This window comes from Saccostrea cucullata, unplaced genomic scaffold (genome assembly GCF_032062105.1).
Source record: "Saccostrea cucullata isolate Sc308-1 unplaced genomic scaffold, CSIRO_AGI_Scuc_v1 ctg4846, whole genome shotgun sequence".
In the NCBI taxonomy this organism is placed as follows: Eukaryota; Metazoa; Mollusca; class Bivalvia; order Ostreida; family Ostreidae; genus Saccostrea; species Saccostrea cuccullata.
In genome coordinates, this window is record NW_026935099.1 from 44,737 (window position 1) to 60,228 (window position 15,492).

Consider the following 15,492-nt stretch of genomic DNA (forward strand, 5'->3'; position numbering starts at 1 on the left):
ATACTATCTACTTATGAACAGATTAATATTAGTATATTTGAAAACACTTTGTAAAGGCATTAACTTTTGCTGGTATATATATATCACCTTAACTTAAAAGTGTTTGGTACATTTTGTATTTATTAGCTTAAAAACAAACCATACAAAATGAAATATAGCAAAGCTATATTCAAAATCATCTTTATTCAATCTTTACAAATTCTACAGAAATAAGAGTTCAGGAATCATACAAACAAATTGGTCAACTTTCTGTAGAAATATCTAATTCCTATTTACAGTTGAAATGGTAGATGTCATCGGAATAGTTGTTATTAGAGGACACGACAGTATCATGCACTGATACCTTACTCTACAGGAAATCCGGTCAACACAACCGAACATTTTATCACACTGTGCGATACAGTCCTGGTCTCTACCGAGAGGACAATTTTCTTTACCTTCACAGAAATCTCTGGTTATATCAGCACCAAGTGTGACGAATAATGCAAATAAAAGTATTGTTATAAGCATCCTGAAACCTGTAGTGGAAATAATCCAAATATCACAATTAATTGATAATGGGATTTAAAAGATAAATTAAGCTAAATTTCTTTTCAACATAAAAAGAAGATACATAAATGTAACAAAGAGCTATTCATTTCCACAGCTTCTATGTAAGAGGACAAGTGTTCATTGTCAAATATATCTCCCGTGTTTTTGCTTGCTGAAATAATATTCATTTATTATCAAAAATTCACGTTCAATTGTCCATTCAAATAATAAAAATCAAATACGATTCACCTCTACAAACATCAGAGGTGGGATCAGGTGCCATTTAGGGATAAACATCCCCTGCCGACCGGGCACACCTTAAGTTGTTTCTTCTGGTATTTCCTTCATATAACAGCGATTCTTAAAGTTTATTTTGAAAACGATTAATCTTCGATCTTTGGGGTAAACAGTCAGCTCTAAAATTCAAGATTTTTAGCAGTTGTTGTAGAAAAGTGTCATAATAAAATTAAAAAAAAATTGCGTTAGATTGTACAGATGTTATGACGTTACGTCAGGAATTGCTTCTTATAAGAAATTATACGTTTAATACGTTTAATCAGCGGTCAGCTTAAATTTCTAGTATAGTGTTGCTAATACAAATATAGATTTAAATATGAAAATAAAAGGTCTGGTTCTTTCTCACCAACAATATTGTAACAAGAAGTTTTATTCCAAAGTATGAGCAGGTCATTATATTCAAGAAAAACGTCGATTTTTTTGCCTTGTCCCGTTGTAACATAAAAATACTTTTAACAGAGTTTATTCTCGAAAAAGGTTGAAAAGTCTTCTCGCAGCTCAGAGATATTTCACAGGATCGTTCTCTTACATCATATTTAGATATAACATTTTTGTTGATAACCACTGTGAAGAAAATGAGTACCAACATCCTTTGAAAAAAAAGTCTTTTAAAATGTCCCATTCAATTAACATTTATTGTAACACATTTTCCACGGGAAAAAAAAGAACATTTGTCAGTAAATTTACACATTTGACTTCACATACACCGAGTAATTTTAAGCAACTTCTTGTTCCAAAAAGATGATGAAAATTTTTCATGAATGTAATCAAAAATCATCCATGTCCTGCAAACATATCCCGCTGCGTAAATGACGTCATGTCAAAATATATTAGTTAATAGCTTATTGAATTATTTAAGGAATGAAGCTTATTTCAACTTATGTTATACGATATAACATAACTTGGGGCAGTTTACGCTTTATAAACTGCGAAGTGGTTTATAAAAATGCGTAAACTGTCCCAAGTTATGTAAATCATATAACATAAGTTGAAATAAGCTTCATTCCTTATAATTTAATTTCAGTGTAGACAATAAGACAATTTTTCCATTTTTTCCTTCGAAAAAAGGCTTCAAATATCGCATATTTTAAAAGTTAACGTTAAGCGGAGTAATATGTTTTTGACGTAACTCATTGTGACGTAGGCAAGTTATGTTATACAAAATGGATAAAACGTTTAACCAATCAAATGACGCGTTACAACTAAAATTAAATTATTCCGAATTAAAGAGGCAAAATTTACTGAGATTTCTATCAGTGGAAAGTACTAAAATACCTTTGATATATATAGGTTTCATCAGATCTTATCAGTGAATAAAAAAAAATACTAGCGGAAATGTCATAGCTGGTTAAAATGACGCCTGACATTTTTAAAATGCGCATGATTTTTGTTTGTATGTTAATGTGCGTTTCCTGTCAATTTATTTAGTACGTACCGTTGCACCCTTCAATTTTCGATCAACACCTCTCTGTTTCTTTAGAATGTCTATCTTTTCTGTTAAATGCACAGTTTTAAAATGCATGATCACCATGAAACGATTTTCACATACAAATGTACAATGTAGTTATAATTTTAAAATCCATACGGTTGCAGAATTTTCTATTCAAATGGAATAGAAAACACAATGATAAAAAAAATTAAAAATACAGTTTAATTTGTCTGGATGAACTGCTTTTAAATTAATGAAAAAGTATATTTACCCAAGGTTCTGTCAATGAATTATTATAATTACTACAATTTGATTTATTATTCTTAAAATACACATTTAAACACTGCAGGTAAAAAAACAATTTGAATTGACGTCGTTTTGACGTTACAAGGTTGAGTCGCAATTACTGTGCATCTATACGGTCCCAAGTAACGCTGAATCACTGTCCTTGAGTACCGTTGATATAAGTTCTTAGTGTGGCGTATAATTAAATAATAAAAATCCTATACATTGAAAAAAAATCTTCAGATCTTAATTTCTTTCAAGGTTCACGTGACCTGTCTTCTATAAAATATACTTACTTAATATCTCCAGTTTTTTACTCTATACGATCGCAAAATATGCTTGCAGGGTTTATATGCACATTGAAGTCGTGACGTTTTTAACGTAGATATCGAAGTATTTTGATAGTTGGAAGTGTTTTTATCGGAAGTTTGAGTACCACTTTCTGTATTCTCTTGTCAGGAAATAAAGTGAAATAGAGTACACATATTGTGAACAGCTATCACAGATGTTCAATTTACATTGAATATTGATAACTAAAGGTTTTTTGTTTCTATAGACAACTATAGTCAATTATTGTAGCAGTATTACAGTAATACAATGTTTATGAACATCAGTTTATAGTCTTTATAATGTGTTATCTTTTTAAAAAGTATATTTTAGTATGACTAGGCTGGTTTTTGTTCATTCATTACAATAAAAGCGGGAACGTTTTTCATAAAGATATGTGATTGGAAACAATTGACAAATTTACTTCATTTTGTCAATTTTCTGAGATCTTGATTTTACAAAATAATTTTATTTCAAATTCACTGGAGAGTGTTAAAAAATGACGCCGGAAAGGGATAATTTTTTCCCCAAAATTCATAATTATGAATCTTAACTTTTGGAAAATTTGAATAAACTTTGAATTGTTTGAACTGCTCTGAGAAAGACAAAATGTGACGGTAAAAACGATTAAGAAAGAGGAAAGACACATTCAGTAGCAAGAGAACTTAAAATTGTAACCTGTGATCTTCCAGGATCAAAATAGCCTTTTGTGTTTCATTGTAAGGAATAAACTAGATTACAAAATCCAAACAAAGTTGAGACTTATGCAAATGTCTTGGTAAAACAGCAAAAGTCTCGCGTTATAACGCAAAAGTTACGCGTTTATTCGCGAAAGTTTCGCGTCTATTCACGAAAGTTTTGCTTTATATCGCGAAAAATAATTTTCTTAACCAACGAAAGTGACCAAAAAATCTTTACGACTTTTCAATTCTATATACAACCATTCCCTACGATAACAAATTAAAGCCTGGACTTTTTGACATCATTGGCAGCTCCCTTTTCATAAAATTGGAACTCGTAAATTGACTTACATTGTCGTCGCCCGTGTGGCGCAATGGTTAGAGCGCCTGCTCTAGAGTCGCGAAGCAAGGTGTTGATCCTTACGTCACAGATTTGAATCTCACTGTGGGACGGATGAGACCGTATAACCGAGGTCCTGTGTCGCAGTAGGTGCTGGCACAAAAAAGAGCTCTCCCTGCTCAATGGCCTTAAAGCCGCTTAACCCGAAACAGGCACATATTATCTTACACAATAAAAGTACGTCATTACATAGATTATATATAAAAATAAATTATAAGATTGATTTAATAGTTTATTACAACAATCCTTACATGGAAAATGCAGATCAAAAACCTTATTGACAAACAGTAGTTCCTGACGGAAGTTAAGATCTGTTGTGAAGTCAATTTTGAAAAAAAATAAGTTTATCGGATATATCTAATAATGAAGATAATTCAAACCCGAGTATTTTTTTTCTCTATTAGTAGAAGCCTTAGTCATAATACATCTTTTCAAAATGAAGACATTAATTGAATATAATTCATAGTAATTTTTATATTCATATGCATATTTAAAGAATAAAGGAAAATCAGATATTTTAAATGATTTTTTAAAGGAGCTAAAATATTGTCCGTGTACAGGTAATACTTAGCTTTGTTGTGAAAAAAATGCTCGGGTTCGTTCTTCATGAGATAAACATGTAAGCGATAAATTTAATTTTTCGAAGGTGATTTCACGCGATATCAACAATGATCAACATAGGATTATTTTTTGTGTGACCTAACAAAAATTATTTTTTTAACTTTTGAATTTTGATATCTTTTAAAAGAAAAAGACTTTGGGGATATAATTTGACGAAAGTTTAAACAATTTATGGACAACTATTTTTCAAGAAGAAAAACGAATATATATTTTTAGCGATTAGAATCGGACCAAGCGACTTTAAGTGACAAGTATAGGACAAAATGTGTAGCTCTCTATCGACAAGTGGTGGCGTCTTTATATGCATATAAGTGAAAAATTCTCGAGAGGGACGTCAAACAACAAAAACAAACAAACTTACCTTGTCATTGGTCATTTGCAAAATTATTTTATCATAAAACATTCTGATTGTTTACACAAATGATGTTAGAGTATCTAATTGACAATGTCTATGTGGTTTTTGAAGACCAGGTCATCTAACAATATTTTTTCATTCCCATGGGTAACTGTGTTATACAATGGTAAACAATCACCGCAAGACGCTTGATTTCTATCGGTGGTTAGCTGTTCGTTTGAATCCATTGTAAACGATGGCGTCGCGCTACATCACTTGGACTCCATGAAAAAAGGAATTGATGTACAGGAAGGCGGCAACGCAAGGGAGAAAAACGGACTTGATTGAAAGGTACACCCTTAAGGACGTTCGATCCTGAGCTTTTGAGAGGATTATTTTGGTCTCGTTCTTTATTTGTAAAATTCTGCATCATTTTTACGTTCTAACATTAAATCTGAATTCTATACAATGAAAGTGAACTGTATTCAATAAAGAAACCGCGATTAAATTCCATTCAAGTAGAATTAAGCTTGGAAATTTATTTTGTGGCGGAAGGTTTTTTAGAAGAAAATGATCAGTTTTTTCCCCTTTTGAGCTATAATTTTAGATTTCTTTCAGGCTTGTTGCACACAATGATGTTTTTTGCAGTGAAACGTGTTACAGTGTATGCTGGTTCTTAGATATCTATTTATTTATTTCCTATGAACTCTTTAAACGAAGTGTGACAAATATATTAATATATTCTGAAAATCCAGGGAAAAAAGTGAGCCAATTTTAACGTAAAATTGAGACTTTTTTTGTAATTATTATATCTGAAAATTTACATCATATACCCCGACTTTTGATGTTCTTTTCTGAATATTTAAGATTACTTTGACCTATTTGCCTAAATTCAGAAAAAATGAAAACTTTACAATAAATTTCTTGCTTGCTTATTAAATTTTCCATGTTAGAAAAATCACACTTTATTAGTGCAGAAAGGTCAAATAATTAATTTATTCGAAGCAATTTGAAACTTTTTCTTTGTCACAATTTTAAAGTGCCTTTTTAAAATAGATTTAGAATTCATTTTGTTTCATGCTTTAATTGAATAAAAATATTGGAGGGAAAACGTCGAAGAAGTAATTTTTAATTAAGATACTGATTTCAGTGCAAAAATGTCATATTAAATGTACTGTAGCGCTAAAAGAAGCATATTAACCCCCATTTTTTTAATTTGAATTTTAATTAAGCTATGCATGTAAAAACTAAAAAAAAAGTACTGGAAAAAAAAATTTAAGACCTTAAATATCAGGATCCAACGTCGTTGAGATCAATATTTTCACACAAAAATTAATTCATAGAAAATTTCCGATGAAAATACTTAACAGTGTTCGTCCAGTTCATGTACGTCTTGGTTTTGGGGCATCACGCGACATCGTAGTTAATGTAAACAATGGCAGCTGATGCAGAAGCACCGCATCGATTTTGGTCTAGCGCTTCACAGTCATTGTCATTTAGAACTGAACGTATCATATTGTTAGCAACATATTTTGTTATATAAAAGAACACTTTCTTTAGTAATTGTTGTTTATTTACTTTAAATGAATTGCAATATTACAAAGTGCATCATGCAAAACGTGCGGAGATGGAGTGTTTATGTTACGTTTTTATCTAATCTCTTCTTACATTTTTAAGCACAAAATATTTTAGGAAAATGCGCCACGTTATTAGCAGATCTATTTTTTGTATTCATATGAAGCAGAATGTATTTAAGTCTTTTCTTTTATATGAGAAGAAGAAAACACCTGCTGTGTTCTTCAAATCGACATTTAGAGGTATTCACGATGCATTTTCAAAAAAAAAAAGAAAAAAAAAAGAAGATATTTCCATTCATATGTGGAAACGATATATCCCAGTGAGCTTGAAATAAAAGATAACACAGATTCTGTTTCTTATTTGGATATTTTACTAGAAAGAGGCATTAATAAGAACAAAATACTTGATGACTAAAACTTTTCAATAATAAAATTCTCTTACTTATGCAGCAATATACCATTATCACCTTCATATCGTTTTTTTCCGAGTTGATTCGATAAGCAAGTGAGTGTCCTACGTATGAACAGTTTCTAAAACGAGGTAAGTTATTGACAAACAAGTTGATGAAACAGGCATATTAGCAGATTCGTTGAAGTTAGCATTTCGTAAATTCTAAAAGGGTAGATGATCTTGTCAGTAGATAAAATCTATCAATAAGTCAAATGCTAATGACGTTTTCCATATCAATTTTTTTATTGACACATTGAATTGTTTTCGTTTTTTCTGTTATATACTTTACCAATCATGACAAGGAGCACACAGCGGGAAGACCAGTTGGCAGGAGATGCTCACTCATCCATGGCACCTGATTCCACCTTTGAAGTGTTGGAGATCCGTCTCTGCCCTGCTCCTGGTTTGTATTGTTTGAATGATTTTGTGAGCTTGGATACTGCTTGTTGTCTCCCTTTTTTCTCTCAGAAATATCGACGACATATTTTCAATTGATAGTAGTTACATTTTGTACTATCTCCATTTTGTCTGAAGATTCGATATATCCCTATAAACCTAGAGGCACCATAAAGTCTGTATCATCTGTTTCATATTTGGAGGTTTTACTGGCTATAGACGATTATATATAATTAAGACCACCTAACAACTGAATTGTATGAATATGAAATGATTTCAACATTTTTCAGATTACCTAAGACCTTTGCTTTTATGATGAATTCGAGTATGGTATGTCTCGATACAAATACTCCATTTCATCTTTCATTGATATATCATGACAAATAATTCAAAAACTATCGTAAAGATTGAAACATTGCTGACTTGGAAACGTTGATGATATTGACGAAATGGTTATGATTGTCAAAGTTTCCACTCGTCAACATTAATTTTCCTGTTAAATCGCACTGTTTTTAATTACTAGTATATTGTCAGTGTTTCCATTGGATATTTTTCTAAAATACCGAAATTGTTCAACTTAAACCCTTGAATACTGCCTTTTAGAGTTATCAATTATACAGTTCCCTGTTTTTTTTTTATTTGTAATTATGACAATAACATTCAAACAAGGCACAGTCAGGTGTTTGGCTCCGTCTGCATTTATATTTGCAGTCATTGTCAAACAAGCATCCTGAATGAAAAAAAATATATATATACTGCACATGAATATAAAAATCCTCTATTCTCCACCGTTAGATTCACAAGGTTTTGACTTTACGTAGTTTCCACAAATTTTTGAAAATAAGAAAACTGTACATAGATCAATTAAGCATGAATACCATTTAAAGTTAAAAAACAACTTGCTCATTGAAATGGTATCGTGTTTAGATGATTTATAAATCTACAAAATACTCACTAGACCCTTCCTTGCATGTACATTGTCCGTATAAGCAAGCTGGCCACTGATAAATTGGACAGTCAATCACTCCATAACATTGATAATCAAAGATACAACAGGAGGCTTTAATGTCAAAAAAATTCATTAAAAATATAAAATGATATATTTCTAGTGATCACTTTTTATTCACAAGAACTTTATTTTCGTAAATATTATTACGCGGGACAATATAATGCTCTTGCAAAAAATCATTCTCACATATATTAATATTCCTAATGATTACAAAGAGCGATAGCCGAAATTCGTGAAAATTGTGTCTCACTTATAAAGAGAAAACATCGGAAATGAAGTGATCTGTAGCATTCTAACATTTGAAATTGTTTTAATATGAGGAAAGTAACATAAATTAAATGTAACTTTTCAATTTGTACTTGTTTTTTTAATTATCTGCAGAACTAACATTCCGGAAAAATTCCACACATTCTTATTAAGTTTACAGGGAATCTTTAGAAACAATTTTTAATTCTAGTAAAAATGAATATTGTGCTGATCCATAATGGATCAAATTACCAACCCTTAGGTTCTACAGTGGAATACTAGACCATCAAAGAATATACATGTATATCAATACCATTACTTTTCCCATTTTTCATGCTTGAATCTATTATTAGGAAATGTCATTTGAAATCAAAGACATCATGTAGTCTGCAATATCTGCTTCGTAGTTGGATGATTTACTGAATATAGATGATAAAGGCCAACTAACAACTAAATTGCAAGACAAACGAGTTGACTTCAGCTTTTCCATATCAACTTTCCTTATTTATGTAGTAATATTCCACTCTCACCTGCATATGTTGTTAATGTATCCAACCTTATTCGCTACTCAAGAGCATGATCAGAGTATGATCTTTTTTTGAACCAAGGAAGGCTACTAACACTTAAGATTTCATCAGTTGTTTAAAGTCAATATTTTGTAAATTCTGTGATCGTTATAATGGCCTTATTAACAAATACCGGTATAATCTAATCAATCGGTCGTTTTTTGTTTGACTTGATTCATACCTATTGTTAGACCTTTGCTTTTGTGATATACTAGTATATTTGAAAGTAGAATGTTCCACCTTCAGTACTTGATCAAACATAGGGCACACAGTGGGTGTGACTGGTCAGCAGGGGATTCTTAATTCTTCTAGGCACTTGGTTACACCTGGTTTGCCCTGCTTACAGATTTGAATTGTTTGAAGTTTTCACGATCACTGTGTGTTAGATTATTCTTTTTCATTGAAGTAAAACATTTCGGCCTTATTAATTTATACATAAAATATTTATATTATATGAGATTTGGAAGTCATTGTTAAACCTGTGAGAGTTCTCCGAAATTAAAAAATCCTCACCTTCTACAAACAGCCAAAAGATGACTACGTGTTTCACGAGAAGATGCATGCTCTTACCGCGTCGCGTCCTGTACCAATACGCTGGAAATCTGTAATTGTCTATATATTCCCAGATTTCCGGATATATTTGTAACATATGTGGGAGCATGTTGCTAAATTATGATCAAAATCCACATATACTACGTAAATACAGCTTTTTAAATTAGCTTTATCATTGTTAAAATCTTTGATAAACCATAGATATATGGGATCATAAAACATATGTGACAGGGTGATTTCTGTAGTTTAATGTTTAGTTGTATGGAATATGAAGATTTCGAACAGTAATCAATTTCAAACGTCCATTAAGAAATACAAACCGGAGCAAAGCAGACTCGAACTTCTTAAAATAATCCAGAGTGGAATCAGGAAGTACAGGCGACGTCTTTTGATCTGTTACACCCATGGTGTGCCCCTTGACAGAACAAATTCAAAAATCTGCATCCCCCCTCTGGCAAGTGGTAGAGTTTACAGGGTAAAACTAAAAAATAAACCAATCTATTCATTGTTATATTCAAAACGTTCCTATTTTTTATACTCTTTTACACTATGAAAATTCTAAAGTCTGCCAAATTTCGCGAATTTTTTTTTATGTCTGTATAGTCATATTAACAAAAAAGCTCGCGTCATTAACTCAGAATTGAAATCCCCCTTTGTTGGATATTTAGATATTTGTATAATCATTACAATCAAACTTTATCTTCTTAAATAATGTGGCATTTCTTGTAATAATTAGTAAATTTAAATTATAATACCTAAAAATAAAATGCAGTTTTTGTACTTTGAACCATTAAAATTGTGAGGATGAAAAGACCGTAAATGGATTTATCATGACAAATAATACAAAAAATATCGTTAAGATTGAAACATTGCCGACTTGGAAATATTGACGATATTGACGAATAGGTTCTTATTGTCAAAGTTTCCACTTGTCAACATTCATCTTCCTATTAAATAGTACTGTTTAATAACTAGTATATTGTTAGTGTTTCCATTGGCCATTTTTCTAAAATACCGAAATCGTCCGACTCAAACCCTTCAATACTGCCTTAAGAGTAATCAATTATACAGCTCCCATGTTTTTTATTTATAATTATGACAATAACATTCAGACAAGGCACAGTCATATGTTTGACTCCAGTTGCATTTATATTTGCAGTCATTATCAAACAAGCATCCTGAATGAAAAAAAATATATCGCACATAAATATAAAATTCCTCTATTCTCCACCGTTAGATTCACAAGGTTTTGACTTTCCTTGTTCACCACACATTTTTAAAATCTAAGAAAACTGTACAAACATCAATTATCAAAGACCTATGTATATAATAAACAAATGCTACGTATTTCAGTTTAATGTTTTATTCGAGTTGGCAGGTATTGTCCACAGTGGTCTACACAACAGTGGGGCAGCCGGCAAAATGGCGTACCCCCAACATCAACATAAGTTGTGCCCTCCCTAACGGGAAAAGTAGCACGCTGGGTTGACCTCATTCGTGCTACGGACACATTTCAACACAAATTATCTTTTATAATTATATTATTTTGCTTTAGCTTTAAATTGTATAAGATATAATTTTCAAAGTCAACATCACATATATCAACATCAACCATCACATATATCATCATCAACCACAAAAAGTCAACAAAATCAACAGTTCAATGGTTAAATTGAAGGTGACGATTTCGCCAATACGACCACTGTGAAGTATAGTTTACTGTCTTTCCCCGAACTCCTCGAATGGATAATTCGCCAAGTTGACCCTTGTCATGCATGGTATTCGGCCAGAGATCATTCCAAAGGTCCCAGAATACGGAAATAGCAGGCAATTCAGATCAGCATCGTTAGTCTCCTTCAACGAAATCTCTAATATCTGAAAAGACAAAAACAAAAACCCACAGCAGAAAAAGATTCTCAATAACATTTGCATAACTCTAATAAATTTGGTATAGCCAAACCATGTAAAACAATGAAAAACGTTATTTAAACAAACAAAAGGAGAAAGCGTATATACTTAACACCTAGCTCAAGGGTTGAGGTGGGAGGGTATTTCATAATACAAAAACATAAATCGGATACTTTCATCACCCACTTTTCACTTTCATTGATGCATAGAAAAGGGGAGATAACCCGTAAACCTAGTGACTAAGTACCGACACTGTATGGATGGATAAATAAATTCCGGCTTATCACATTTATTAGTTTTTCCACAAAAAGGAGGTGAATGATGACATATAATAAAAGGATAGAGCTTTGATAACGGCGCATATTGTGAGATGAACTCAAATATGCGGTATTATCAAAGACCTATGTATATAATAAACAATTGCTACGTATTTCAGTTTAATGTTTTATTCGAGTTGGCAGGTATTGTCCACAGTGGTCTACACAACAGTGGGGCAGCCGGCAAAATGGCGTACCCCCAACATCAACATAAGTTGTGCCCTCCCTAACGGGAAAAGTAGCACGCTGGGTTGACCTCATTCGTGCTACGGACACATTTCAACACAAATTATCTTTTATAATTATATTATTTTGCTTTAGCTTTAAATTGTATAAGATATAATTTTCAAAGTCAACATCACATATATCAACATCAACCATCACATATATCATCATCAACCACAAAAAGTCAACAAAATCAACAGTTCAATGGTTAAATTGAAGGTGACGATTTCGCCACATGGGCACCGTAGGTGCCCACCGCCACCTGGTGGGGGTAGGCAACTTCAATTTAACCACCCACCATGGACTCCTAGCCTACTCAAAACCCTCAGCAACCCATCAATCGAGAACATCACTCTCTCTCATTGCCAACCCACTGTAGAACTACCCTGCATTAAAATAATTCTGGTCTCCCTTCAAATTAATTGGGCCTAACGCCCCCCCTCCTGAATTTATATCATTCCAATTTACTTGTATATTGCTTTTGGTCTCAGATTCCATTATTAAAATCCAGCTGGCAAGAGAGAACTACTACCTGGACTAATGTAAGAAAATTATGTAGAAAATACGTTTTATTTAGATCCCCCCCTTTTTATTTATTTGTTTATAAATTTGAATTTTATTTCTTATTTATTTTTTAGGTGATAAAATACTTTCATGCAGAGATTAGAAACAAGATGAATGAGCACCTTTACTCTTTAACCCCCCCCTTTCCCTTTCAGCATGATTATGCTATTCCTGTATTGTTGACAATAATTTTAAAAGTGTTCAAATGCCCGATTTGTAAACTACAGAACATGTTTTGTGATATTTGGTTATGTATCTTGCCAGTTCTGAGAGAATGATGTTATACCTGTACCACTTATTTTGAAAGCGAACTCTTCAAAGGACCATTTAAAATTGATTAAATCTTGTATATAATAAGTACCTTTCAAACTAAGACACACAATGGAGGACTTTGTATTTTACTGCTCATTTGTAAATGTAGTTGGACTGCAGCAGACATTGAAGGCACCTATGACTAAATCCTTTATTCTAAACCCCTTCCCAGCTGATGCTCTATCAAAAATGCATGATCTTTTCACACCTTAAGCCCCCCCCCCTGCAAAAATATGTTATGGAATAGGTTATTTAAATAATAGACTTCAAACTCTTTCTAAGGCTGTAGAAAATGGATATATGATAGAGAGCATAAAAATTAATATGCTTAGTCAGTGGAAACCTATCCTATATCTAATACCCTAAAATGCTGGAGAAGTTTATCTTATCTTAGTACTATGAATCTTTAACTCCTACACACATGTGGATTTGTATTTGTATCCCCTAGCTAACCTGTATTTGTACCCACTAGCTAATGCATGAATGTAAACTGCATGTACATATATATGCACCGATTAATGCATCTTAATCCCAAATGAGATAAATGTGTAAAGTAACCTAAAATAATTATGCTACATGTAACTGCTCAGATGAGAGATAAACACCTATCATATTACATGCAAATGACACCTGGGTTTGAACTGATATTTTCAATGGGAAAATGCCCCCTGAGATATGCATATGTGTCTTAATTTCCAACAGTAAGCACATACTATTAAAAAGAAAATATTGTAGGAAATGGTTTGGATTGTAACCTAGCCTGTGGAACAATACGTGTTAACCCCCCCCCCCCCTGCTGTTAGGTAGTTAGGTAATCTCGCCTTAAGTGCTTATTAGTGATAAAGAAAACTAGTTACCTAAACAACTTACCCTTTGCGAGTTTAAAAACTGTGAATATAGAATTTTAACTAAAGCAACTTTTATCTGTGTGAAATAGCAAATCTTAACAACTTAGAGACACAGCAGAAACCAACACTGACAAAAAGCCCCAATTTGAACCTTATAAGTCTCATTATAACCCTTTCTATTTTATTTATTTATTGATTTATTTATTATTGTTGCATGACCATTCATACAGCATATGCCATATTAGGAAAATACATAGAAAGTACCAGCACTGTGAGCTGTGTTCAAATGAGCCTGCATATGCATTGACTGTAGCACCTGAAGAACTCTGTAAATTGTCCTTCATTCCCAATGCCAAATTGAATAACGAGTAAAATTGGTAAAAGTTCAGGAAATTTGAGTTGCAATTCCTATTTTAAGGTTCACTTTCCCCAATGAGAAAGATAACTCAAAGGAATAAATGTTAATTATGTTAATTTCCTAATACTCTTGACAATTTATTTATTTCACAGTGCTTCAATTAGCCTATAAATTATTATTATATAACTTCTTTTTATAGTCTTTTATTTGTAGAATTGTATTTCAATACCCAAAGTTCTCTTCTTGTATAAATATTAAACAAGTGACTAGACCCATGTTTTTAGAACATTGTCAGGAAATAAAAGCCCATGCTGAAATTAATCTCTGTGTAAATAATCAACATTTGTGAAATAATCTACATATAATAAATTAGTAAAATAAGTTTACCTGATTTTTCATGTTAACTTAAGATGGTACAAAACTTTTCATTTACTAAACACCACTTTATAGGATACAAGGCCTTTATGCTGTTAAGGGGTGATAAGACATTAAGGAGTCTAGGGGGTCAACAATTATTAACCACCAGATATATTTTAAATTTTGGGATATGATATCTTAAGCTGTCAACTATCACTTGGCAAAGAAAAATTTCATAAATTTTAACTTTAAAATTTGATCAGTTACATCTTTATTGAGCTCTTCTTCTAAAGGAGATCCAAATAGCCTAATCATGGCCACAACCACCCAGTCCCTTTAAATATATGTTTATATTGTGTTATCATCAAACCTTCTCAATTAAGGTAAAGGCGCTGTTAGAGAAATTCATGATTATGCTCATGTACACTGGAGACGGCTTCCAAGGAACGAACAGAATGGCCTTCTTTTATTTTCTTTATGTATAATTTTAACTACACCATTGACCACAATGACAACACGGAATATATGCAAAACATGCCCTTCGCCCCATCTTACTTAATCTGAACCCTTTGATATATATTAACCAGCAAAATATTAGCTAGCCTTGCTAGATATTACATGTAGTTAATCAAAATAAAATTTGGGGAATCCTATTTATATCAACTGTTACTAATGAACCATTGAGGTCCTGAATTACTATGCCCACATTGTTATTGTTCTTGTTGAATCTGAAGTTGTCCTCCCTATCAAGCCCCTTAAGAGAAGTGATATCCGAATAGGTGAGGATGCTGCTGGTCCTAATATATTATTATTATGTGGATTTGACAGACAATGTACAATTCAACTCTGGTGCATGTTACCTATGTCGGGTATGCCTCCCAGATTTTACAGCCTGAATTGTT

General features: G+C 32.2%; 1 long non-coding RNA gene across 1 annotated transcript; it reads right to left on the bottom strand.

Annotated features, from left to right (window-relative positions):
- Positions 1-7,959: 7,959 nt before the first annotated feature.
- LOC134241875 (uncharacterized) lies at positions 7,960-9,729 on the bottom strand. Its single transcript, XR_009986744.1, has 3 exons — positions 9,663-9,729; positions 8,284-8,388; positions 7,960-8,058 (listed from the first exon to the last, which is right to left on the bottom strand). It is a non-coding gene; the product is annotated as an uncharacterized LOC134241875 (long non-coding RNA).
- Between the last annotated feature and the right edge of the window lie 5,763 nt (positions 9,730-15,492).